Here is a 27,500-nt window from a genome sequence, read left to right as displayed (position 1 = left end):
AACATCTAGGGATCTGTTAAGAAGTATTTTGAAAAGTAAAGACCTCATGGGTGAGGAAGGGCATTCAAGGTATTATTAGGAATGTTTCAGCACAATATAAAAATATTTCTCAATTAACAAAGAACAAGTCTTTCTGATGATATGTCATTAGTGTTATTTTTTGTACAAAGGACAAGGACATTGTTATTTACCTCATAATTGGTCTTGTTATTAGCACAAAGATAATAGAAACAATATTGACCTCGTATGACCCAAATTTTGAAGGGTAAGTAAATACATTTCAATAAGATTGGCAAAGACATTGTAAATAAAACAATTATTACTTTATTCTAATTTTGATAATTTTATCTCCAAACAGTTCTATGTATATAAACTCACAAGTCCTTCAAAATACAACCTCATAAGAGGATCATGAGATTTTTTGGAAATTTTTAAGTACTTTACAAATATTTTTATTCTTCCAAGAGACAAATATTATTAATCCTATTATACACGTAAAGCCATAGGGAAATTACATGCTGACTACCACAGGAGTTGGGAAACATTTGATTCTGAATTAGAAACGGTTATGCTTCCGAGAATAAAATGGTTTCAAACAATGCTTAATATTCTCCACTTTAAGTCCGGAAAACAACCATAGAACACTATCAGCAATGAATCTATTATCTATTTCATACTGATGTCGGATTAGGGGGAATCTCTTGTCGTCTCTCAGGTCCTGTTCAGTGTGTATTGCTGTGGTGAAGGACACCCCAGTTCTAAGTGGGGAAGCAGCGCCAGAGACCGCGGACAGCGATGCAGCCTGCTCCCCTCTCCAGCCCAGATGCTGGCCCAGTGGGGCTGCTGTCAGATGCTCAAGACCCATGACACATCTCATCACCAGGGAAAGGAGATTAAAAATGAGCATCTACTGCGCACATGAGATGCACCAGGGTCTGTGTAAGCGCTTTACAGATATAATTTTACCTAATCTTCACGGCAGCCTGATCGTTTCTATGATTGTCTTCGTGTTAAAAGAAGGAACTGAGACACAGGGAAATACAGTGATTTACCCAAGCCATGCAGGGAGTAAGTGGTGCCATGACGATTAGAATCACGCTATTAACCAAGATGGTCAGTAGCCTCTCCGCACGCTGGAACCCGTTACATGTCACTATTCAGGTAGAATGACTGTTCTCTAGGGCAGTTTACCACGAACCCCCTGCCCCTCTGGGGGGTATATTCAGCTCCACTTCAAACCTTGACCCTTGGCAGGGAAGACGGCATCACAGTTAAACGGCAAGTTCCTGTCAGGTGCCCAGGTTCCCTGTGACCAGCCTCAGCCTGGATTCCAGCTTCTCGTCAGAGGCGTCCTATCACAAAATCCCCCTCAGACTCACACTCGCTGCTAATTCTCCCCGTGCCTCTCCACCTCTGCTCACCACCACCTCACTTTGGCTGACCTAGAGGCCTCCCTGTGGCTATTTGCTAACAATTCTCAAGTACTTTGTGTTCTGATCGCCGGGCAGTTTACTAGGTCCAAACCTACCTTCAGAAGCACATCGCTGTACACCAGTCACTGGAACAGCAAGCCATGACCTTCATTCTACGTAGAAGTCAAGTCTTGACTGAGGTACGCACCTCTCCGTGAGCTACCCTCTGCCAGTTCTGCTGCTGTGGTCATCGACTGCTGTGAAGCAAACCACCCTAAACTTGATGCCGTAAGACAACAACGATCGCTGCTCTTGCCAATGTGTCCGCAGTTTGGGGCAGGCTCGGCAGCGAAGGCTCTTCCCTGCTCCACACGGTGTCAGCTGGGACGGCTCCATTGCGGGCGGGGGGATCTGCTTCCAGGATGGCTCTTACCTGACTGGAAGCTCCGCCAGGGCTCAGGGCAACAGCCTCTGTGTCTCCGCAAGCAGACCTCTCCATGTGGTCTAGGCCTCCCCGTAGCATGAGGGCTGGGTTCCAAACAGCCCCAGAGAGAGAGGCAGAGCCAGGCAGAAGCGACATCGCCTTTCAGGACCTGCAGTGTACAGCAGAAATGTCACACAGCGTAACTTCTGCCCCACACGCTTAGCTGAGGGAGTCTTAAAAGTTTGTCCAGGTGACTCCACCTTCTGATGAGGAATCGGCAAGGTTCTGGAAGAGTATATGGGACAGGAAACGTTATAACTGCAAACATTTGTAGCAGATGCAGTCTGCCCCCTTCCGACACCCCTCAGCCCCCTTTTCCAACAGAACCACTATTCTCTAGTTCAGTGGATCCCAACAGGGGGCTGATTTTGCTTCCAGGGGACAGCTGGTGATGCCTGGAGACATTTTTTATGGTCACAACTGGGGTTGAACGTTATTAGCATGGAGTGGGTAGAGGCCAGGGATGCAGCTAAACATCCTGTGATATATTTGACAGTCTCCACAACAAAGAATTATCCAGCCCCAAATGTCAACAGTCTCAACGTTGAGAAACCTTGCCTCAGATTAAGTAAGAACCACTTGATTGATTTATTTCACCCCAAAGCGTACTATGCTCTCTGTGAATTATCTCTAAACACAAGCTGGTTGAAAGTAGGCTCTTTGTGGCAATGTGTCTGCATTGGATATCCTGAAGATGCTGAGATCACAGGATTTCTGTGCTAACGTCAAATCCACTCCAATTACTGTGTTGAATTACGGGGTTTTTGTCTCAGTGAGGGAAAGGCGTGGACAAATATTCTAGAATCAATGGCACATGAATGACTAGCCAAACACTGGCTATTTAATGGCAGGAGAAAATGAGGCGAAAGCCAAGCAGGGGCCTGGGAAGCCCTGTGTCCTCTTCGTGGCTGCTCACTTAGCTCTTCCTTAGACCCACGCCGAAGGTTCCGGGCACCGAACAGCAAGTCCCAGCAAACATCTAGCCTCTGCTGAGGACAGCGCGGTAGGTTCACCTTCCTCCTCGGGTTCCACACCTCTTCACACACGGCCCCCTCCTGCCCATTAGTCCCTGGAGTTTGATGACCCGGTTGCAGGCTGTGTGTGTCAGGGCCGGTGAGGCAAGCCCAGAGGCGGCTTCGCTGGCACGTCCACTGCACACACTGAGGGCACTTCTCTGCGACGCTGGCCCCTAACCGCACCCCCCCACCGGTTCCCAGGCACCCCCGCTGTGTCCTCCTCTCCAGGAAGCCAGACTGGCACGGGCAGAAGGTTCTGACGCAGGAGCTCGTTACTGTCCACACGGCCACTGAAAACTGTGCCGTAAGTGACGGGAGCTGGGGGCAATCCCAAGCCATCGACATTAAATTCGGGATGCAGGAGGATTTCATAGGATGGTTTATGTTCTTAATTATGCTCAGCTGAGGCTAATAATTAAACTTCAGTTTCTTCCCCAGAGCAGATGCCACGTGGGCTGTGAGGCCAGTGAGCATATATGGAGAGTACAATCACGAAGACAGGAAGTATTTTAATCTATTTACCACAGATAATCCGCCAAGTTGCTAACCATCATGCTACAAAGAGTCGGCATTGCCTGTAAACAAATGAGTAAGTGCTCCAAGAATGGTACGGTCCCTCAAGTCAGAAACCCTTGAGGGCGTGCAGGAAGCAGAGCCATTTCCAGTGAAGCAGTTTAGTATAATGGTTAAGCACTGAGTTCTTTCTTTCACTAACTGCTTGACTTAAGACCAGTTTCTAATACTTCTGAGCCAGTTTCCTGGGATGAGATTTTTACCACCACCACCATCCCCTCACCCACCCCCACCCCCGCCCTGCACTATAACACCATTAGATTCCAAATTAATGGCAAAAACACACACACACAAAAACTCAAAACCCCAAACTTTTTAGTTCATTATTTCATTCCCAAGGAAGTTAAGAAAAAATCCCCAGTGCCAAATAACAATAACGATAAAAGGGGCCATCGGCAGAAACCAAGGGGTGAGCACAGTTGAAATCAAGACGGCCAGGGACTTCCCTGGTGGCGCGGTGGGTAAGACTCCGTGCTCCCAGTGCAGGGGGCCCGGGTTCAATCTCTGGTCAGGGAACTAGATCCCACAGGCATGCCGCAACTAAGGAGCCCACATGCCGCAACTAAGGAGCCGGCACAACCAAATAAATAATAAAATAAATAAAATTTAAAAAAAGAAAGCCCGGCTGACCTGTTGTGGAGGTGCTGAGGCCCCGGGCTGGGCTCCCGAGTGGGTGGGAGCAGGCCAGCCTGGCAACTTTAGAAGTGAGCCCAAAGGGGCTGCAGCCTTGGTGAGAGGTGGGCCAGCAAATAACTGTCAGCAAAGGGGGTTTAGCAGAAACACAATTTGTCTCCACAAAGGTCCTAGGTGGAAAAGAGATTAATAAGGATAATAACAATAACGATAATAATCTCCCCGACAGTTAAAAACATACTTTCACTTGGGCCCGGAATGAGGTTGAAAGCTAAAAAACCAAAAATATGGCCTAATAAGTTAGAAAAATAACACAACAAAGTAAATCCAAAGATATAGATGATATATACAGACACATAAACACACGCATTCTTAATGTCCGTGGGAAGTTAGAAGGCGTTCCTTTAAAGCAAGAACAGTACAGGCTATGGAGTCAAAACCATCTGGATTCAGATTCTAAATCTGCTATTTGCCACCTGTGTGACTTCAGGCAAGCTAAAAAAAATCAAACAAACAAAAAGCTTCTCTGTCCTTTAGTTTCATCACCTGTAAAATGGAGCAGTGATACTATCTACCTCATGGGTTATTGTGAGGATTACATAAATGAGTATATCTAAAACACTCAGCACCGACATGGCAAATCCTGTATGTGTTCACTACTAATGTTCCCATTACTGCTTCTCCACATTGTACCAGGGACCTAGACAGCATCTTAGGACAAGAAAAGGTGCATGACCATTCACATGTGATATGGCTGTTTTCCCAGATCGTTCAAAAGTATCTTGTGAAAATTTATTAGAATTAGAATTTAAATGTACTTATTATTATAGGATTAATATAAACTTACTGGCATTAATAAGAGGGTTTAGTATAGTGGCTAGCTATAAGAGCGTTACACAGAAGGCACTGACAAGTTAGAAAATTCAATCCAGCAATGTACGTTAAAAATATTATCTCATGACCAAGTCCAGTCTAACTCAGAAATGCAGTTTTACTCGGGCAGTGATTCTACCTAGAGAATTATACTTATGTTTATACGGTGTCAAGCTTTGGAAAATATGTCTTAGGTAATTGTGGGAGTTCATTAAACATGGCACAGGGTTAGTGATGGTACCTAACTGTACTTATTATTAATCACCCCAAAATGAAATTAGCTCAGCTGATTCCTTCCTTTTCCTTTCCTTCTACCATTACACTGAAATAGCATATTTTATGCAGCAACATAAAAAGGGATGAATTATGTAAATGTGCTTCATACACTTTCAAAATCTAAGACTCACGGTTGCTCCTCAGGACTGAACCACAAGGGAACCCTGCCTCATCAGGTTAGACTTCCTAACTTCTCAAGGTTCTTGCCACACCATAAACTAGCTTATTCACCTAACTATAAGACTATCAATGTATTTCTAGAATCATATTGAAACAGAGCAGGGACCCCACTTTCGGTAACAATATCCCAAGACATATTAAAGATCATATTCTTCAGAATTTAAAAATGAAATAAAAGGGGATCATTCACAGACAAATGATACTGTCTCACGAACTAAGGTCTGTGATTAATCCACATTAGTACTGTAAAAACAAAGACAGACCTAGAGTCTGTCATACAGAGTGAAGTAAGTCAGAAAGAGAAAAACAAATACCGTATGCTAACACATATATATGGATTCTAAAAAAAAAAAAAAAAAAGGTTCTGAAGAACCTAGGGGCAGGACAGGAATAAAGACGTAGACGTAGAGAGTGGACTTGGGGACACGGGGAGGGGGAAGGGTAAGCTGGGACGAGGTGAGAGAGTGGCATGGACTTATATATACACTACCAAACGTAAAATAGATAGCTAGTGGGAAGCAGTCACATAGCACAGGGAGATCAGCTCGGTGCTTTGTGACCACCTAGAGGGGTGGGATAGGGAGGGTGGGAGGGAGACGTAAGAGGGAGGAGATACGGGGATATATGGATACGTATAGCTGGTTCACTTTGTTATAAAGCAGAAACTAACACACCATTGTAAAGCAATTATACTCCTATAAAGATGTTAAAAAAAGAAGACATTTTAGTGAGGCCATAAGAAAAAACTAAAACCACAGAAATAATAACCAGAAAAACCACCTTATAATAGTTTATTTTAACCAAAATTACACTGATAAACTATATCTACCAAACTCCTAGGTAAACACCTCTGCTGTATAATGTAACTTCACTATATTCTGTAACACTTATATCGACTACATGGCTAATATTATTAACAAAGGAATTTCAACACTTCCATCCTTAATTAGAATCGTCAGTTTAAAACTATTAGCCTCTGTTATTCATATATGCCCTGCCAAGTTCTGGAATTAATGGATAATTTTCCACTTAGAATGCCATTTCAAGCTCTATTACTTAAGGGCTTATTGTAAGACACAGACCTTTTGAGATCCCTTAAAGTTACTAAGTGATTCCAGAACATTAATAAAATTCTGTCCATATTAACACATGCACAGCCTTTTTTCTATAAATAACTAAAAAACATAAAGTAAAATCTAAGCCGAAATGCAATTTCTAACATCAATAAATGCAAATGCTAATCATCAGCTTGGACATCCTTATCTCAGCAACCATTCTAGTTGGTAAGGGACTTTACGAATATAATAATGCTAGCACTAAACCTAGCCTGGTTTCAAATTCCCACACACAGTACAAACATTGTTGAAAGCACAGACGTTTGTTGACTTGACATGCATATTAGGAATCCATATTTACCTCACTCAGATCAGCTTTAAAGTGTAAACATATTAATACCACAGTTGCAAGTTGATTTTAAGAGGATCTAATAGCAAAAGCTAATCTCAAAGGACTTAAAAATAAAACTGAGAAACCAATATGCAAAGTTAGTGGTTAAAAAAAGTATATTAATAGAAATTAATCCTTTGAAAAATAATTATTTCCCCCATACATTTAAATTATTGAAGGGAAAAAGCTTTTGTGGCTAAAGTTACTTATGCTCGTTTCTTTATAAATCAAGCTATAGTTTAATAAATGTTTCTAGATTCATTTTAAGTATTTTTAATCAATAGTTTAAACCCAATAAGAATATAGTAAAAATTGTACAAGGCGGGTAATCTTAAAACAGAAATAACTTATTTCAGATAATTAAAAAGACAAAGGGTGGCAATAACACTTACCATTTGCTTCCTCTTGTATTTTAGCTTGATGATTTATTTGCATTTCTGAAAAAATAAAAGCAAAGTGCAGTTAATGATAGATCTGTCTGATGACATTATAAGTGGGAGGAAAAAAAAGTGTGACTTTAACTCTTAAATGGGAGCAAATCCGTGGGTTGATTTTTAACTTACAGGAGGGCATTTGCATTGCCAAGACACACTTTACGCATGCTTCTATTTTCACCATGAGGAATAGCTGGAAATCTGATGTGAAGGGTAAGCTACCTAAAGGGACATCCTGGGGGCACCTGGGGATGTCCCGGCTGTCAGTTGTACCAAAATCATGTTGTACTTTCTTCTATTGAAGCTGTCATTAATCCTCACCTTGTAGATAAAGTTCGATTTCTGAATGAATTATGCCCTGAGACACAAAGGGAAGCCGTCTGAGGAAAAGAAAAAAAAAGATAGAGAGAGAGAAGAAAACAGGAGAGAAAATCAATTTTTGTTTTTCTCTCTTTTTACAATAAGTTTGATTCTGCATTAATTTTGAAAGTTAAAAGGTAATTATCGAGTATCTTTTTAGAAAGTCAAACACAATCCAATCTACTGTGTACTCATCACTGTGGGAAAGTGATACCATAACTGTGGCTTGACGAATGAAACGTCTGAACTGCTAGACCTGCAGACCGACCATCCGCCTCTCCGTCCTCAAGCACTAACACTGATAAATGCAGCCGGGCCCCCGGCGGGTCACTGTTCATGACGGGGCTGTGATGAGGCCGAGGGCGGGCCTGAGACTCTGAGTCTGACCCCGGACTCGGGCGGAGAGGGGCCACCCCTTGGTCTCAAGGAATCTGGCACAGAAAGGAAGGTGCCACCATTTCAGTACATCCTACATGGCGACTCTATCTTGCTTTCACATAGCTTCCTTTAGTAGCTTTTCCTTGGCATCTCCAAGAAGAATCACATTACTTTAAAATTCAGGGCAAATATTCCCACTTTGGGAAATGTGCTTTCGGGGAGTAACAGCACATCCTGGCAGCTTCCCTCTAAACAAACCAACTTCCACGTTAGAAGCAACTTGTGCAGAAGGCGGCCTAGCTCAGAAAACCCGGCTTCAGCACTTCCCGGCCTGGTAACGCTACCCTCTGGAAGCTCAGTTTCCTTGACTAGATTCCCTGCCTCAGAGCTGTGATGAAGCTGAAAGGGACAGCCTTGTGGAAACACTGCCTGTCCTACTAAGTGGTACCTGAATGTTACCATTATCCCACGGTAACCACAGTTACGGTTATCCCACACGCCTTCCATCCATCCACCCAGGCAACAGACATTCAGGAAGACCCTTGTGTGCGCCAGGCCCTCTGCTAAGTGCTGAAGATGCAAGAACAAGAGAGACAAGCTCAGTATAAGAGGAGAGATGAACGGGCAAAGGTGTGACTGTGCAAAGCGTCATACGTGATGTAAGAAATGCTTCCAGGTGTTACAGGAGCAGGAAAGGGGACTGGCCACCTCCGAATGCCCAGAGTGGGGAAGAACAGACACATTCCAACGAAGAGGTGCCGATGCAGCTGGAATCTGGACGGTGAACAGGTGCTTGACAGGAAGCCAGAGGTCAGGAGGGCACGGCAGGGAGGGAGAGCACAGGTGAAGGCACGGAGAGCAGATGCTGCAGGGCCGAGGCACAGGAGGCTGCGGGCAAGACAAGGCAGGGGTGCAGTGGAGCAGTCGGGGGTCCACGGGGGTCACTGGAGGGGGGCGAGAACGCCAAGGAGTTCAGAGGCCGAGCTGTGGGACTAATTCAACCACGCCGGCCTGGAAATCACTAGAGGATGCTAACAGGCGGGGTTGACAGGAGATCTGTGAGCTCACACATTCTACTCAGCTGTCAGGACCGCTCTTCCCTGCACCCTTCAAAGGCGAGGAGAGACCTCATTTCCTTCTGACCTCTCAGCTCAGTGTCCTTTCTCTCCCCCCTCTAGAATCTAATAACACAGCATTATTTTATGCATTGATTTAGCCCCTAATTATGCCATCTTGTTTTGTTTTGGTTTATGCGTCCATCTTTGCAGCGAGATGACTGGCTGCATAGCTTCCTTCACAGGCCAGAACAAAGGAGGTCACCTTTGTATGTAAGAACATAGGCTCGGGAATGGCGTGGAGTCAGACTGCCCGGCCCATGTTCTTAACCTCTCTAAGCCTCAAGTTTCCTCATTTGTAAAGTATAGGTAATAATCATACCTACAGCATAAGGATGCAGGATTAAACATACATATTTAAATTTCTCATTGGACACCTGCTATCTGACATGTGATAAATGGTCAAGAAATATCATTACTATTATATTCTCTCATTGCCAAACACAGTACCTTGTACATAGTTGGTGTCACAGCAAATGTAATTCAGGCGACTGTCATCCCCCATCCCCCATCCCCTTTTTAGATGTTCCAGAAAGAAGTAAGCCTTGGAGAGCAAGGTTTGTACCAGAGGACCTGCCTTCCATCCTAGCCGACTGGAGATTAGTTAATCAGATGTTCTCTCTTAATATTTTGACCTAAAAGATACAGCAACTGTGATCCGAGAATGCTGCCCAAGGAGGCTTCACGGTACTGGTACTGGTAAGGCCAGCTGGTACTCCGGAACCCGAGCCTGCTGCAAGCCAAAGAGATGGGTGAGAAGAACCTTCCAGAAGAAGCTGATCTCCAGAGAGAAGAATGGAGATTTTCAACGAAGAGACACTTTGAAAATTCAGAGAGTGACTGGCTGACTTGTGACTTTCTAGTTTACAAAGTTGAGCTTTATTTCTTTTAATTTATTTATTTATTTTTGGCTGTGGTGGGTCTTCGTTGCTGTGCATGGGCTTTCTCTAGTTGAGGCGAGCAGGGGCTACTCTTCATTGAGGTGCACGGGCTTCTCATTGCAGTGGCTTCTCTTGTTGCAGAGCACGGGCTCTAGAGCGCAGGCTCAGTAGTTGTGGCGCGCGGGCTTAGCTGCTCCACAGCATATGGGATCTTCCTGGGCGAGGGATTCAACCTGTGTCCCCTGCATTGGCAGGCAGGTTCTTAACCACTGTGCCACCAGGGAAACCCTGACCTTTATTTCTTAAAGCTGGATTCCATGACAGTCACGTTCAAAATGGCCATTTCTAAAATTAGCTTTAATGAATTTCTCATCCTTGCAACCAAACCAGGGTTTATTGACTGACCAATTAACATTTAAAAAATCATACTCTAGTCTTGTCTTTTGTTCAGTCTACCTATGGAATGTCTCTTCTCTGATTTCTCTTCTTTCAGAAAGTACTGGACTAAAGCAATGCTCTGGCCCTGAAAGCCACAGAGACCTCTGAGCACTAGATATCTACTAAAAATAACTCCCTCTAGATGGCTCCAGGATTAGATTCTTATACACTTGAAATCATCAAAACTGTTAACTCTTAATTCCCTTCAGTGGCCATCATTTCTATGGGATTTTTTAAAAAATTAGTTTTACACTGCCATCAGATCTTTCCTCATGGACCATTTCTAATAGAACAGGATAGATTTTAGCTACTTTCGATGAGAGTCATTTGTAGGGCACACGTAGTTTCTTCTGCATGTGCCTCTATCTACCTGCCTACGCACGTGTCTGCGCCCATCCTTCAATTTCTACCCCATCACGTGCTGCAAAAGAAGCTGAGTGACCTAGCCAAGGCCAGCGGTCGAGGGCTGTGAACCACGGTTGACATCAGGATGTGAACATCCCCCCAAAGCCAGTGAACAGGTGGGAGTATGAGAGCAGTGAGCCTGGACGGAGGCGTGGTGCCATTAAAGGAATGGAATCAAAACGCCAACCTCAGGAGCTCGCGTGCCCAAGAACACCAGAGACATTATGCAGCCGCGGCGAAAGCTCACCTCAATACCCCCAGGCCACCAGGGAGCTCCCTTCCACTGGGACAGCTGGGAAACACAAATACAGAGACGAACGAAACTTCTCTAGTCTTCCATGATTAAAGTAGACAGCCATGGAATGTGTTTGTGTGATGTGGCCCTAAGACACGTGGGTTGTTTTCGGTGGAGAGGGGGTATAAGAAGGTGGTAGAGATTAGATTTTGTCTGAGATACGTTTCAGGTATGGCAACCACTCACTCACCCTGCAAACAGCAGGAGAAACCTAAATGCTTGTAAGAAGGCTCTGTGTCTCCACCCCCATCCCCAAAATGAGCAAGACGCAGCCCTGCACCTCATTCTGTCAGCTTCCACCACCACCACTTGTCACGTTCGTACCAAGGAATGGCTCAAACTGACAAAGAAGAGCACAGAAGCCTGAAGCAGCACAAATAACATGCCCAGAATAGCAAGAAATGATTAAAGTGGCCTCTGTCAGGAGAAAAAATCAGTGAAGTTACATGACTGCTCGCTGTCTCATGATAATTTTTATTATTCTCTCTGCCCTATAAACATAGTATTTTGTATTTCTGTACTTTATCAAAATTTCAACATCCTTTCTTATCTATGTAATTTATCATTTCCCCCTCTTTCCCAGAAAGGGAAAATAAAACCACTTGTACATGGGCTGAACTATTTTGAAAGTAAACAAATATATAAACTTCAGTTTTTCCAGACTGAGATATCTTGGAGTAGCTCTAACAAAGTGTGTTTTGCCTAAATATCTAAACCAGTGGCACAGCAGACTTCTTAACTCCTGTGCTAATTCCAAGAGTCACTCTTTGGTACTGCATTAATACTTACAAATGAATATTCAGTGATAATTTTGTCTACGCCTCTTAGTGAGATTAAGACGTATTTAAACCTTTCAGATTCCATGTCCTAATTTCCAATCCCTTCTTTCATGTGATTTCCCTTAGGGTTTAAGGTGTCTTCAAGAACACACGCCCTTCGGTTCCGTTGAACATGGCAATTTTAACCTGTTCTACTCCAGGGAACGTGGTGGGGCTGTAAGTAAAAACGGAGAGCAACGGACCTGACATTAAGGAAAGTCTTCCGTGAGTTGGAAGAGGCAGGCTATACAGAAACACAGAAACAGGAATAGGAAGCACCGGGTTAGGGTTATGTGCTTTGGGAAAAGCTTACCGGGAAGCGGCACTTGGCCCAACCCGAGGCTGCAGGGAAGGCTCCAGGCAGAAGGGACATCCCTTTTGGTAATTCACAGTAAATTCACCGTAAGGGCGCGCTAGGCTCCGGGCACCGGGGCCGAGCAGCAGCGGGGTGAGCGCAGGTTGGGAGAAGGGCACTGGGACCGCCCGGGAGCACAGAGGAACCGAGTCTGCGGCCTCTTGGCCTGGCAGCGACCCCAGGGTGTGGCCGAGGCCGCCTCCAGGACAGAGAGGCATCCCGAGGGGGCCGGGGGGAGGCCGTCCTACCCGCCTCTGCTCGAACGCTTGCCTCGCCGGCCTGCGGGGAGGTGAGTCCTCTTAATGGCTCAACAGACCCTCTTTCCAACATTAGTAAGAAGGCACTGAGGGGGCGTGGCCTGGAGCGGGGGTGGCATTCACCTTCGGAAAGCATCCAGGACTTGCTGGTGGTCTATGTGGTCCGTAGAGGACACCTTCTACGGAAGGTGATCTCAACCTTCCTCAAAAAAAAAAAAAAAAAGCCTCCTGACTAGCAGCGAGGCTAGAACACTTTACAAGTGTTGACTGCAACCTCAGCCCTGGGGACAACTGTGCAGCTGCCCGTCCTCCCTCCTTAGGGCAAAACGCCTTGGGGTCACCCCACGTATCTGACCATGATTTGGTTTTGTGAAGACAAAGCTGGTCGTTCTGCTGTGCCCTGACAAGTCCAGCCAGGCAGCTGTTTTAGGTATCATTTATCTGTATTTAACTTTTCAGTTCCTTCATCCATAAGTCTCCTCCCATTTAGAGCTGCCCACAGTAGGCCCTTATTTCAGATAACCTGCTCGCACCCACTCACGTCAGTGCCACTTCCCAGACCAGTCGGGAGGAATGGAAGGCGACGCTGGGAAGCTGCCTCGTCCTGAAGCTGAAGAACTTTGCTGCTAACTGTGTGCGAATCTAGACTCTTCTAGGTCATAAATGAGATTGTTGCTGTTTAAAGGTAGATACTAACTTCTCTTAAATGATTTCATTAAAGGTCTACACACACACACACACACACACACATACACAGGCACGAGTACACAATACCACAAGTTTGATGACAAACAGAAAAGTCTAGAGATACCTAATTTAATGCTAATAAACGTGCAGTGGGTAATACACTGGGGGGTCCACTCAAATAGTGCACTGGGTTAAACAGTGCCCCCCAGATCCACGTGCGCTCAGAACCTCAGAACGCGGCCACATGTGGAAACGGCTCTTTGTAGATGTAACTGATTCGGATGAGGTCAGACTGGAGCAGGGTCAGCCCTCAGCTCTGGGTCCTCCTCAGAATAGGAGGAGAGGCTGTGGCGACAGAGGCAGAGGCTGGAGCGAGGCAGCTGCAAGCCCAGGAGCACCAAGGACTGCGGGCCGCACCCAACCAGCAGCGGCGCTAGAAGGGAGCACCCCAGAGACTTCAGGGCCGGGCCTACCTGGATTTCAGCCTCCTGGCCTCCAGAACTGTCAGAGGACACAGTTCTGCTGCTTTAAGCCACTATATAGTATAGTGTTTTGTTACAGCATTCATAGGCAACTAATACAAAGAGTAAATAAGAGTATTTACTTCAATTCATAGTCAGTTGAATGTCTGCCCCATGCAAATGCAAATTTTGCTTGCTCCAAACCTCAAATAGCTAAATCTTATGTGTAAATGGTAGAAATTCAGTGCCGTCTACTCTATTTTTGCAGAAAAGGCAGAAAAATAAAATCTTCAGGTACAGAAATAAAGCCATAGGACGTGGGTGTTCAATTGAAGAGGAGATGCGAATCCTCGCAGGAGGCGTCTGCGGTGCACAAGAGTCCTCGCCCGGTCACCGGGCCTTGTATTTCAGCCAAGCCTCTTCCCCCCTTAAGTTAGGAAAGGAACGAAACGTTAGTGGGCTTTCTCTCTGCCTCAGTTCAGCTGTGCTGTACATTCTTGTCCGTGCGGAAGCTTCCGGGAGCACGACTGAGATTGCCTTTCCTTTCCCCCGCTGATGTGCGCCTCTCCTGCCCGCGCCCCAGATCTCATTCCCACAACGAGCGCACCCCGCAGCCCAGCTTGGCCCCTCCGTCCCCCCGCCGCCCGAGGTGTGACAGGAGGCAGGTGGTCCAGGTCCCGCCCCAGCGCCCGTCTCCTCAGCCGTCGGCGCAGCCTTCTAGGCTGGCACCTGCCTCGGGGGAAGCTGTCCTGGACCTTTCACGCGCAGAGAGAAGGCTCTGGGGGCACAGAGGCGACCGCGAGAGGGTCCGGGCAGTCCGCTGCTGTTGTAGAAGGGGTCGGCTCAGCCTGAGAGCTATCCCTGGTGCCGCTGCTCTTCTGCTTCTCTAAGCAAGTGGGACCTGCCTTGTCTCCGCGTCTGCAGGTGGGAGGGAAGGGGGGCTGCAGCTCACTCTCTTCATCAGGTGCTGTGTGAGTGGGCACCGGCTGCCGTTTCTTCGGGACCTACCGCGACGGGCAGAACATCAGAGCAGCGTTTGTTACGCCAGGACAGTGCGTACCTGTTATATGACATTTGGTCGCTTAACGTATTTTATAATTAAAATTGTTTCAGCTACAACCCATTGAAACTAAGTTAAGCTATTACTTCGGTGTCTTCCTTCTAGTCGAGGCCATGCTGGCACAGTACAGACACGCGCTGAGGGGATGCAGGAGGTGATGGGAGCGGGAGGGGCTGGCGGTGGTGCAGGCACGGCAGTGTGATGACCGAATCCAAACTATCTCCGGGAGATTTCACGTTGGAAAGAAATCAGCTGTAACGTGGATGGACCTAGGGATTATCACGCGAAGTGAAGTAAACCAGAGAAAGACAAATAGCACATGATATCGCTCACGTGTGGAATCTGAAAAAGTGATACAGATGAACTTACGCACAAAAGAGAAACAGACTCACAGACACAGAAAACAAACTCATAGTTACCAAAGGGGAGGGGGGGAGGAGGGATAAATTAGGAGTTTGGAATTAAATTATACACACTGCTATATATAAAATAGATAACCAATAAGGACCTACTGTACAGCACAGGGAACTCTACTCAATAAATTGTAATAACCTATAATGGAAGAGAATGTAAAAGAAGAATATATATTTATATATATGTATAACTGAATCACTTTCTGTAAGCCTGAAACTAACACAACATTATAAATCAACTGTATTTCAATAAAAATTAAAAACAAATATAGGGCTTCCCTGGTGGCGCAGTGGTTGGGAGTCCGCCTGCCGATGCAGGGGACGCGGGTTGGTGCCCCGGTCCGGGAGGATCCCACATGCCGCGGAGCGGCTGTGCCCGTGAGCCTTGGCCGCTGAGCCTGCGCGTCCGGAGCCTGTGCTCCGCAACGGGAGAGGCCACAACAGTGGGAGGCCCGCGTACCGCAAAAAAAAAAAAAACAAACAAAAACAAATACAAAACTAAATAAATCAGCTGAGTTAATGTGATAACGTTTGTCAGAACCTAGGAACCTGAAAAGAAAAGCCTAGATGAATCACTCCCTAGCTCCTCTGCCGCGGGGAATAAATGCAGCTGCCCCCAGCCCCCAGGAGGCCCGGTGCTGGGGTGGGAGTGGGCTGGGCTGTGATGCTGAAGCCTCTTCAGCGCACTTGCCACTCAGCAACCGGGGGCGTCTGCGCTGAGCTCTGAGTAAGCACGGGAGGAGAGAGACACTTGCTAATCGGGCCAATTCGCTCATGCGAGCGGGCGGACTCTGAGTGGGAACTGAAGGGTGGGCGGGGTCAGGACACTCGGAGCAGAGCAAGGAAGGGCGACCCGAGTGAAGAACAGCGGGCTCCGCGGGACAGAAGCAAAGAGGTGAAGTCAGGTGGTCCGACTTCACTGAGATCCTGCAAGAGGACAATTCCAGCAACAGACTGGAGGGGAAAGGAATGGAGTCAGTTGGTATAAAGCCTTGAATGGAAAGATCATGAGGTCTGGTTTTGGTTTTGGTAGGCAATGGGGATTAATACAGATTTTTGAACAGGAGGATGATGTAATTAAAACACTGCTTTAGGAACAGGATCTCCCCCCACGCTTTTTCTTGAAAAAATTTAGGGCAAAACTATACAATATAATGCTAGAGAATGAAAGTCATAATAGAGCAAAGGAAGAATGAAAGAGGAAAAGACAAGCTTGAGTCCGAATGAAGATCAGTACGACAAGCAACAGAGTACAGTCGGCGTGGAGGCCATGAGCGGAGTCGAGGGGCGCAGAAAGAACCGGGACGATCAGAGGACGGCTCAGACCCAGGCTGAGACAGAGGACGCTGATTAGGGTGAAGGAAGTGGCAACGGAGGAAGCGGGATGAATTCAGCAGGAACTCTGAGAAAGCGACCGACGGCAATTAACGCCGGCCAGGCGAGGAACAGGCGGGCGAGCCTGCCCTGGTTCCCACTGCGCCATTCGCTGCTCCATTCACTGCAGCCCCGCCAATCACCTCTGTGTTTGTAGTTTTTGGTGGTATATGGTGAGTATTTTTAGTTGAACTGACTCATTGTTTTTTACCCGCTTTTTGCTTAGTAATTAAAGTTGTAGTGGCTTTGGCATCTCCAAATCTGCCCCCTTGAATTTTCCTGTGCCTCATTTCCTGGTTGATTATCTATTTGGAAAGATAATCTGTCTTTATCTGGAAAGATAAGGCTGCCCCCAACACTGAGGGTCCACAATTTCAGAATAGAGCTCCAGGATTCTCACTCCATGTCCACAGTAGATTGGGTTTTCATGGAGAAACCTGTCCTGTCTTGGGTCTGGGTCCCCTCCTGGCCCTGGCCAGCTGAAGCTGGGTTTTCTTGAGAAAGGAAGGGATCTAGAGAGCAAAGCTTAACCTCAAGGCTGTAGGGTCAGATCAGAAATGGAGGGAGGTGCTTGCGGTCTGTTCCTTATGAGGCCTGCGGGAAAGCCCGAGTTATCTAGGTTTCCATCTTTGTCTTTCTCATGTTCTGAGAGTTCCCTCTAAAAGTCTCCTTGCTTAATTCGATATGAAATTGTTAGAACGCTACCATTTTAGTAATGTAAAGGGACCAATATTTAAACAAATATTCTCACGTTGTAGGCAGTAATTTCCAGTGTGAAACTTTTGGTCCTTTTGTGACTTAGAGCGAGTTGAAATAATAAGAAATTACAAGATAAGATTTCCTTACAATGCATAGCAATAGATTACTTACTGAAACACTTGATGAGTGCTGCGTGATGTGGAATACTGAGGAAATGACACAAATCCATGCACCTAAACACACGCACGCACTCACACACACTGCAGTTCCATCTTCTGAGGCGGCACGGGGACAGCACTACCTTTCACAGGAGAAGGTGGACGCGGACGCAGCCCTGGCTCCCTGGCCCCCACCAACTTGCAGCAGCAGCCCTGAGACTTGTCACTGGCCTCACAGCGCCACAGCGCCTTCTGCAGTTTTCCAGGCGACACTGCTTCCACTGGAAACGTATCCACCCGGTGCCGGAGGCAGAGAAAACCCCACAGAGATAGCGTGAGTCCAGCACAAGACGAATGGGAGCAATAATAACAGCCCGAGGGGTGCCGAGAGCAGCACAATACTTCGGCAGAGATGCTACCACAGTTAGCATCCGACGGGATGGTAAGGAAAGAAAGATAAGCAAACCACTTTTTTATCTACTAAAGATGTATTTCTGGCTATGCTTTTTTCTCTCCTGGAGTTTTATTTCCTCCACTGTGGTCGTGTCCAGTGTAACAAAGAAACAAACCCTAACACAAAGGCCTCCAGTTTGGCACTCTTCTCTTGCTTAGATTCCTGCCCCCGGGACGCAGTCTGCTAGATGGTCAGGCTGGACCGCGGGGCCTGACAGCATATTTACTTTCCACGAATGCTGATTCTCCTTGAGGCACAGAGGAACAAATTCCTTTCTCTCCCTGCCTCCCCTCTTTCCTTCCTTCCTTCCTTCTCTCCCTCCTTTCTCTCCCCAATAAACCTTCTCGAACACCTTCTTCTGTAAATAATGTGAAGCACATCGTCGGGTTTGTTGTGAAAGAGCACCTTGGAACCTTCATTTTATCATGTCAAAAACTCACTGAGGTTTCCAGAGACGCAGGACCTAACGTAGGTGCTACGCTGGTTGGAAGAGAAAGAACTCACGCGTCACTTCCTCACAGACTCCTGCCGAGAACAGACCACCTGAAGATCATCTGAGGAAAGGGTCAGGAATTGAATTAAGTCTGAGACGTTCCCAGAAGTGACAGCTGAATATTAACTACGGTTTCACTACTTTGCGGTAAAAGTGCAAACCCAGTATCACTTGTATTTTCTTGTGGCACAGGCTGTCTAAACAGCTGCCTGCAGGGTACGAGAGTACATTTCAATTTCATATTTGAAGACACTCTACCTGGCATCCGCTGTTGGTTCCGCGTTGTTGATGGAAATCTTCTCGTTTAGGCCAAACCAAAACCATCACTAGTCCTGGGATATTTTGGTCACCAAATTGTGACTGTGTGTGTTCCTGGTGTCACTGCACAGTCTCGCTGTCACTCTCCTGCACCCCCAGTGTGCTTCAAAAGGGACATTTCCTGATACACGTCACCTGTGGTGGTAGATACGACTGGGCCCCAGCCTTGTCCTTGGGGCCATTTGTGGGTCCATAGTGCAGGCATGCTGACAGCTCTCCATCTCACACCCCTACACCTCACTGCTTCTTCTCCTGAGGGTTTCGCCGGTGGGGCAGTGTTGAGGGGTGTCCACAGGGTTTCTCTGAAATTCTCTAGCAAGGAGTCCCAGCAGCCACAGCTCAGTACTGTCTCTTCTCGGGCTTTTCTCCATTCTCTTCAGGTCACACTGGGATCCCCTCCCAGATCAACTACCCTGGTCTTCACGTTCTGCTTCGAAGCAAATCTGAATGGGGATACCTCAAGGTCAAGAAAGACTGCCTGAACCAGCTCTCCTGTTTCCTCTTTTTTCTTAAAGTATCTTTAGTTTTGAAGACAGAATTAAACTAGGTCTATTATGTGTGCGGCTGCCTGTTGATTACACAGCTGTACACTTTGTAGAGAAAACGACAACAACCAGCCCAAGGCCCTAAGGACATGGACAGAAAGGGCTACAGGGTCACCTCTGAGGGGCAAATAGGGAGGACATGAGCAGAAGAGGTAAACCCATGGAGAGACATTAGGACAGTGCCGGCCCTTCGGTTTAGAAAAATGAATAGCCTTTTCCTTATGTGTTCCTGCCTGACGTCACAAATGATCAGAATGGGAAGGATGTGGCTAAGGATGTGAGCTGCGGTTCGTGTGGAATCATCCTGGCAATTAACTACAAGATCCTTGCCACAGTTTCTTGCAGCAAGACTCTTGAAACCATGTGGCATTTCCATTACCTTCCATCCACTGAGGAAGATAACAGAGAACTCTAAAATGAACTAGGGAAGAAAAGCAGTTACATCTCTGACTCTAAACTACAGAACATGCCACTAAACCTGCACTGTTTACTCTTTTTATACACTGGTCGCAATTATACTTCGTGTCCAGTATATATATATATATAGAGAGATAGACTGTTTTCAATCTATAATACACCCTTCCCGCTCTCTGGGAGGTGCTGTACACAATGATGAACTGAAGACGATTCACCATGCAGACGTTTCACTTGCAAAACCTTAGTTGGTAATCCCACACCATGCCGCGCGGGCCGAGCCACCAGCAGGCGGCCAGGAGAGACAGCGCCTTCACCAAGCACCACCAAGTGGGAGGGTCAAAGCGTCTGGGAATGAAAGCCAGGACAGCTTCACTGATCACTTGGTGTAATATAATAATAATATCATGGCATCTAAAACTTTGTTTCTGCTCAAAATTAATAATTCACTTGTAGCAGCAAAAACGAGGCATAATTTTGCTGTTTTCCCTCATCGTGATGAAAGCTGTGTTACGAGCAGTGACAAATAGAAGCTTTAGGTGAGCTTTAAGAGCTCGGATGTTTCAAAATATTCCATAAACTACAAGTACAAAACAGTTTGAAAAACAGCACTCTCAAACTAGTTCGGGAGTCTTCTCTCTTAAAAATGTACTCATGCTTTAGATAATCCCTATTCTTAATCTCAGACCCCAAATTGTACTGTTTTTTTCTATACACAACAAAATAACATTAAAAATTAACTGGGTTGGGCTTCCCTGGTGGCGCGGTGGTTGAGAGTCCGCCTGCCGATGCAGGGGACCCGGGTTCGTGCCCCGGTCTGGGAGGATCCCACATGCCGCGGAGCGGCTGGGCCCGTGAGCCATGGCCGCTGAGTCTGCGTGTCCGGAGCCTGTGCTCCGCAACGGGAGAGGCCACGGCAGTGAGAGGCCCGCATACCGCAAAAAAAAAAAAAAAAAAAAAATTAACTGGGTTGATTATATACATCACTGCAACTCCTCAAACATCAACTATAGAGAAAGACTCATATGTGTATATAAAGGACAAAAGGGAATATGAAGGGCTTTAAGGTGTGAGAATAATGTATTTGGCTCCGTTCAAGATGTCTTAAAGAAAGGGTGTTGCATTATTCTGAGAAATATCCTATAATGGCCCTTCTATGACTTGACCTTTTAGAATAAGGCTTTGTACTTCCCAGTCCTGACAGGGTATGTTCACATACATTTTTCCCTGATATAATCTCATTTTTTTCTTTTACTTACACCCTCACTAATTTTTAATGTCTTTTTCTTTGTTCTATTATTCATTGCTAGTATAGTGTGTCCCATTTTTCTTTCAAGAAAAACTTCTAAAACAAAGCACATTAGGAAGTCGGGTCAGGAAAACTTGTGCTGAAGATGTTCTAAAACAAAAACTTGAAGGGTGTCAAGCCCTTGTCAACTTTCAATCACATATGGCCACCTTTGGAGAGATTGCTAAGAACATGGGAAGGTTATCTGTGCAGACACACCTGTCCTCTTTGAAGTTTTACTGGCATGCTGGATTTGTATAGCAGTCTTAGACCAGAGTCTTACCTCTGAGACACAGTGTCCCACAGAGACACAGGGATGCTTCGGCCTCCGTTTCTGCTTGCTTCAGTTGCCCAGTACGGACGTCAGCAAGGTATCTCACTACTGACAAAGCAAAGGGGAGAGAAACAAGGAAATTAATCACCTGGGAGTTCATACAGACGGAACCCAGATCCATGGGCCACGCTACAATAAAAAATCATTGTATGAGAATTCCTCTAATCTGGACTTGCTGGATCTATGGAGAGATTTTTGATCTTTCAATCATTAATTTTAATTATAAATGGGCATTTTTACACCATGAGCAAATGCTCCGAAAAAGCAAATAGCTTTTTCAAAAAGACAAATGAAAGCTTTAAAAAAAAAAAAAAAGTTCTTCTTTTATGTATGACATAGGAGGATATTTCATGATTAGTATTTTATTGGCAAGGGTGACGTTATTACTGTATGTGATGCTTAAAGTTTAAAACGATGTAAAGGCCTCCTCCCTGGCCCAGGCTCACATCTTCATTTCCTGCCTGTGAGGACTCAGACTAAATGCAGTTACTAACCAACACCAATTACCACCACCTATATTTCTATTCTACTTTGTTTTATGAAACACTCTTCGCGTGTATTATGTAATCCTAAATTCAATCTTATCTCTTCTTGGAAGAGAAACGATACATAGTCAAAGTCAACAAACACGTTCTTGAGGCTAGCTGTCTGCTGGACGCTGGATATAAAATACAGAATGTATTAGGATGAGAAAAGTTGAGGAAAATACTTTGAGGAATCCTACTCTGAAATATCACAAACCTTTGCTGTAAATATAAAACAAAAAAGTACTTCTACTCTTATCATGTATTCAATTTGTCCAATGATTCTTAAAAAATATGAATAATAAAGGCAACTAGTCACCAACACATTTGTTGGGCACTTAAAGTGTTTATGGTGTTCTACAAGATCTGGTAATAGGGACGGAGGTGCAAGTACTAATACCAGTATTGGTGCTTTCTTTCTGGAGTTGGAAAAATGAAAAGAGAGTAAGGCTTAAACATGTTCTCAGAGAACACTCCAAGCATTGTTGCAAATCAGATACGAAGTCAAAGCCTGCTTCTAAGTCTCCTTATTTCTGGTCTGTTCCTTATGCCAATACTCTATTTGTTACAAGGACTATACAAAGAGGATCAAGTATGGTAATTGCAATTGACTGAGGAACTATTAAATGCATGAATTTATCTTTGGTTCAAATGAACTGGCACAACTTTTAGAACGTTTCTATAAACTTCTGGAGTCTTTTGAGATTAAACATTTGACTGGAGATTTTGTGAGAAGAGGAAGGTGGTGCTGCCTGCTATTCATTGAACTAGAAAATCCTCAGAAACAAGCATTTTTCTTACTGCATTTCAGAATTTGCTCTTTCTCTTTTGTGGTTCTTTCTAGAATCCTGAAGTGAAGAAGTAACTGAAAATGAAAAGGACCTGGAAATATTTACAAGATGCCTTAAAACTTCAAAAAATAAATAAATAAAGCAATCTCTTACCTAGTTTAGCTAATCTCAAGACTGAGCTCACATCAAGTAGTACTAATTTTAAAATAATAACAAATACACGAAAACCTACATCTCATTTCAATTCAAAGGCTCAGAAGAATCAAGAAGTTTCCAGAGATTTCCTATGCCAAGTGAGCCAATTTATCCAAGTCACATGTAGCACACGCTACAGAGACAGCCCAGACACTTGGAGAGAGTACCGGGCCAAGGGTCAGGAGGAGGGGCTCTGGCCTTGAAGGCTACTAACTCTGCATGACTCAGCCAAGCCTCCAAAACTCTCCAGGCTTTGTCTCTTTATCAGATTTCTTGCTTCATACCATTGTGGTTGGAAAAAAATGCTTGATATGATTTCATTCTTAAATTTATTGAGACTTGTTTTGTGGACTAACGTGTGATCTACCCTAGAGAATGTCCCATGTGCACTTGAGAGGAATGTGTATGCTGCTGATTTTGGGTAGAATGTTCTGTGCACATTTATAAAGTCTATCTGAACTAATGTGTCACTTAAGGCCGACTTTTCCTTCTTGATTTTCTGCCTGGATGATTTACCCACTGGTGTACGTGGAGTGTTAAAGTCCCTACTATTACTGCACTGCTGTCAGTTTCTCCCTTCAGGTCTTAATATTTGCTTTATATATTTCGGTGCTCCTATTTTGGGTAGACATATATTTACAAGCGTTATATCTTCTCGGTGAATTGAACACTTTATTATTATATAATGCGCTTCCTTGTCTTTTCTTACAATCTTTGTTTTAAAGTCTGTTTTGTCTGTTATGAATACAGGTACCTCAGCTTTCTTTTCATCTCTTTTGCGTGGACTGTCTTTTTCCATCCCTTCACTTTCAGTCTGTGTGTGTCCTAATATCTGAAATGAATCTCTTGTACGCAACATATAAGTGAGTCTTGGTTTTTTACCTTTTCAGCCATTCTATGTCTTCTGATTAGAGAATTTAGTCCATTTACATTTAAAGTAATTATTGATAGGTATGTACTTATTGCCATTTTGTTAATTGTTTTCTGGCTATTTTTGTAGTTCCTCTTTGTTCCTTTCTCTCTTTTTTGTCTTTCCTTATGGTTGGATGACTTTCTTTAGTATTATATTTAGATTCCTTTCTCATTTTCTTTTGTGTTTCCCCTATAGGTTTTTGCTTTGTGGTTACTGTGATGTTCACATATAACATCCTATGTATATAATAGTCTATTTTAAGCTAGTTCGCAACTGAAATTTGAACTCACTTCAAAACTCTACATTTTTACTCCCCCACTCTACATTTTATGTGACATTTTAATTTTATATACCCCTTAATTATTGTAGTTTTCGTTAATTTTACAACTTATGTCTTTCAACATTCATACTAGCTTTATCAGTGATTAACCCACTGTCTTTATTATATATTTACTTTTACCAGTGAGATTTTACTTTCATATGTTTTCTTGTTATTAACTAGTGTCATTTGTTTTCAGCTTAAAGATATCCCTTTAACATTTCTTATAAAGCCAGTTTAGTGGTGATGAACTCCTTTAGTTCTTGTGTCTGGAAAACTCTCTCTCTCTTTCTATTCTGAATAACTTTGCCAGATAGAGTATTCTTGGTTGGAAGGTTTTTTTCCTTTCAGCACTTTGAATATATCATGTCACTCCCTTCTGGCCCAAAAAGTTTCTGCTGAAATATCTGTTGAGAGCCTTATGGGATTTCCCTTGTGCATAACAAGTTGTTTTTCTCTCATTGCTTTTAAGATTTTCTCACTATCTTTAACTTTTGACATTTTAATTATAGTGTATCTTGGTGTGGATCTCTTTGGGTTCATCTTATTTGGAACTCTCGGTCTTCCCGGACCTGAATGTCTGTTTCCTTCCCCAAGTTAGAGTAGTTTTCAACCACTATTTCTTCAAATAAGTATTCTATCCCTTTTTCCCTCTTCTTCTGGGACCCCTATAATGTTAATGCTATCCTGCTTGATGTTGTCCCATACATCCAGCTATCTTCACGTCTTAAAATTCTTTTTTCTTTTTGCCTCTCTGTTTGAGTGAGTTTCATTGCTTTGTCTGCCAACTCACTGATTCATTTTTTTACCTCATCCAACCTGCTGTTGAACCCCTTTAATGCATTTTTTAGTTCAATTATTGTATCCTTAAGCGCTGTGACTTCTGTTCGATACTTTCTTATGTTTTCTGTCTCTTTATTGAAGCTCTCACCGTGTTCATCAATTCTTTTTCCAAGCTCAGTGAGCATGTTTTTGACCATTACTTTGAATTTTTTATTAGGTAGGTTACTGATCTCCATTTCATTAAGGTCTTCTTCTTTTTATCTTGTCCTTTCATTTAGAACATATTCCTGTTTCCTCATTTTGCTTGATTCTCTGTGTTTTTGTCTATGTATTAGGTGAAAGAGCTACCTTTCCAGTCTTGAAGGAGTGGCCTTGTGTAGGTGATCGACCTTATTGTTCAAGCTTGCCCTAGCTCTTGGTTGTCTCTCAATCCTGTGTGATTGTCTAAGTAGCCTGGTTTATTCATGGTCCCTGTTGTTGAGGGTATGCCAAGACGTGTCAGTGTTCCAGGTGGAGTGATCTCATTTAGCACCTAGTTTTAGGTGACCGGAAGCCAAACCCTGAGGCAGCAGCTTTTAAAGTATGCAAATATATTTAGTCCTACTGGGTCCCGATCATAACTCCTGCTGGCCTCCAGACCAGGAGAGCATGAAGTATCCCCTGGCTGAGTGTACAAGCTCCTTTCTGGGAGGTATTGTCACAGTGTAGTGAGGCCAAAGGACTTAGCAAGGATGGTGTCTCCCTGCTTATGCTCCCTGAGAGCACGTCTGCAGCCTCTGGATGTGCACAGACCTGAAGCCTGTCCCTCGGGCTGAAGCTCCTGAACCAGTAAACAGACCTCTTTCACAGGAAGACCTGGGGGGCTGTTTCAGTCTGCTGTCCGGGCAGTGCCCTGGGAGTGGAGCCTCCCAAGAACTGTCTTTCCAGTTGTTACAATCCTGTGGAGTGCAGGAATGCAACACCCTTGGCCGCCAGGGCCAGGTAATCAAGGGCTGTCCTCCTTGTGGAATGCATGTACCTGCCAGCTCCAGCAAGACAGCTGGAGAGCACAGGGGGAGGGATACACTCCCGGCTTCAGCAAGGCAGCAGGAAAATACCTAGTCTGTGGGTGCCCATCCACTTTAGCAAAGAATCAGGAGGATGCTGTGATGTGTGTGTGTGTGTGTGTGTGTGTGTTCACCAGCCCCAACCGCGAGTGGGAAGAGTGACACAACCCCCCGTGTTTGCCTGCTTCTTCGAGGCGGCAGGATAGTGCCATGACCACTTGTCCCTGCAGGCCTCAGCAGGGGATCAGGAAGGTGCCATGTCTGCACACTCCTGCCTATGCCAGCAGGGTAGAGGGAGAGTTCAAAAACCGTGTCCATCAGCACCACTGTCCCTGGAGAGTCCCAGTCGTCCCCTGCCCCTCCAGTAGATGCTTTAAGATTAGCAAATGAATCCCCCTCACATATAGCCTAGGTGCTTTTCAAACTGCTGCTTTTGTGCTGGGTCCCGGGCAAAAGAGATCACATGTAAGCCCTTTGAAAGGAGAACCAGTCCTGTTTGTTTCCTAAGCCAGATGTCTTGGGGACTCATCTCTCCCATGCAGGTCTAGGAGAAGCTCCTCTGGGAGAAGCTCCGGACTGGTGAGTCCATCCCTATCGAGGGATGCCACGCTGGGGGTAGGGTTGTTGGCTACCTGCATCTCTGCCTCTCCTACCCGGCCTGATGTGCCCTTTTATCCTTTGCTGTGGAGGAGCAGTTCAGCTAGTTTTCAGGGTTCTTTCAGAGGGAATTGTTCCTCTGAAAGGCAGCTGGAGATGTGGTGTGTCTGTGAGAGGAGGTGAGTCTAGGATCTTCCTGTGCCCCATCTTGGACTGCCCCCCTCCTTTGTTCAATATTCAAAGTTAATTACTATATGACAGTGTTCAGTTAGAGCCATTTTATTTGGGCTCCAAGCTATCGGTTACCTGGAATCAATTCAGTGCCTTGGATTAATAATTTATATCAGTATTTTGGAAGCTAGCTAGCACAATTGTATCAATGTGTTATTACTGTGATTGAAATAGCAAGTCAGACCTCCAAAGCGGTACCTAAAGTATGATCAAGGAAAACTCTCAAACTCTGAATGACATAAAAATCTACCACTAGATCCCACACTGCCAGAGCGTCACGAAATGGGGCAGGTGTTCCCTCCTGAAAATCTAAATGCTAAGCAAAGGAGCATGTTTTCACCCATTTCAGCTTGGGATACTAGGAATAATTCCAACAAACACGTGTCGGAAGCACTGGTTCCCCCAGACGGTGATGTCCGGTAAGTGTTCTCGTTGCTCATCGCAAGAAACTGTTGGCTGTAAACAGTTCATCGTTATCAGTGGGGGAAAAACCCTCACAGCACATACCCCAATAATGGCAGACTTTACAGATTTTCTCAGTCCACAAAAGGTAGCCTTTGATCTATATAGAACCCACCGTTCTTTTTTTGGAAACAGTATTTTCTTTTGGCTCTCAGACCAGAGCATCCTCAGTATACTTCTCTACTGAAAAAACCAGAAGCCCTGACTGTTGCTTTAGCTCTGAGACAAAGTTGCCAGATGTGAGTACTACAAAAAGTCAGTATGGCTGAGAAAAAAAAATACAGAGATATTAAGGTTCAAAGCCATCTTCTG

At 44.9% G+C, this 27,500-nt stretch overlaps 1 pseudogene; it reads right to left on the bottom strand.

Annotated features, from left to right (window-relative positions):
- LOC136137337 (lipoxygenase homology domain-containing protein 1-like) overlaps positions 1-27,197 on the bottom strand; it is a 91,190-nt pseudogene extending 63,993 nt beyond the window's left edge.
- Positions 27,198-27,500: the final 303 nt, after the last annotated feature.

Source organism: Phocoena phocoena, chromosome 17, assembly GCF_963924675.1.
Source record: "Phocoena phocoena chromosome 17, mPhoPho1.1, whole genome shotgun sequence".
NCBI lineage: Eukaryota > Metazoa > Chordata > Mammalia > Artiodactyla > Phocoenidae > Phocoena > Phocoena phocoena.
Note: the sequence above shows the minus strand (reverse complement) of the source record. Positions and strands in the feature narration are given on the sequence as shown.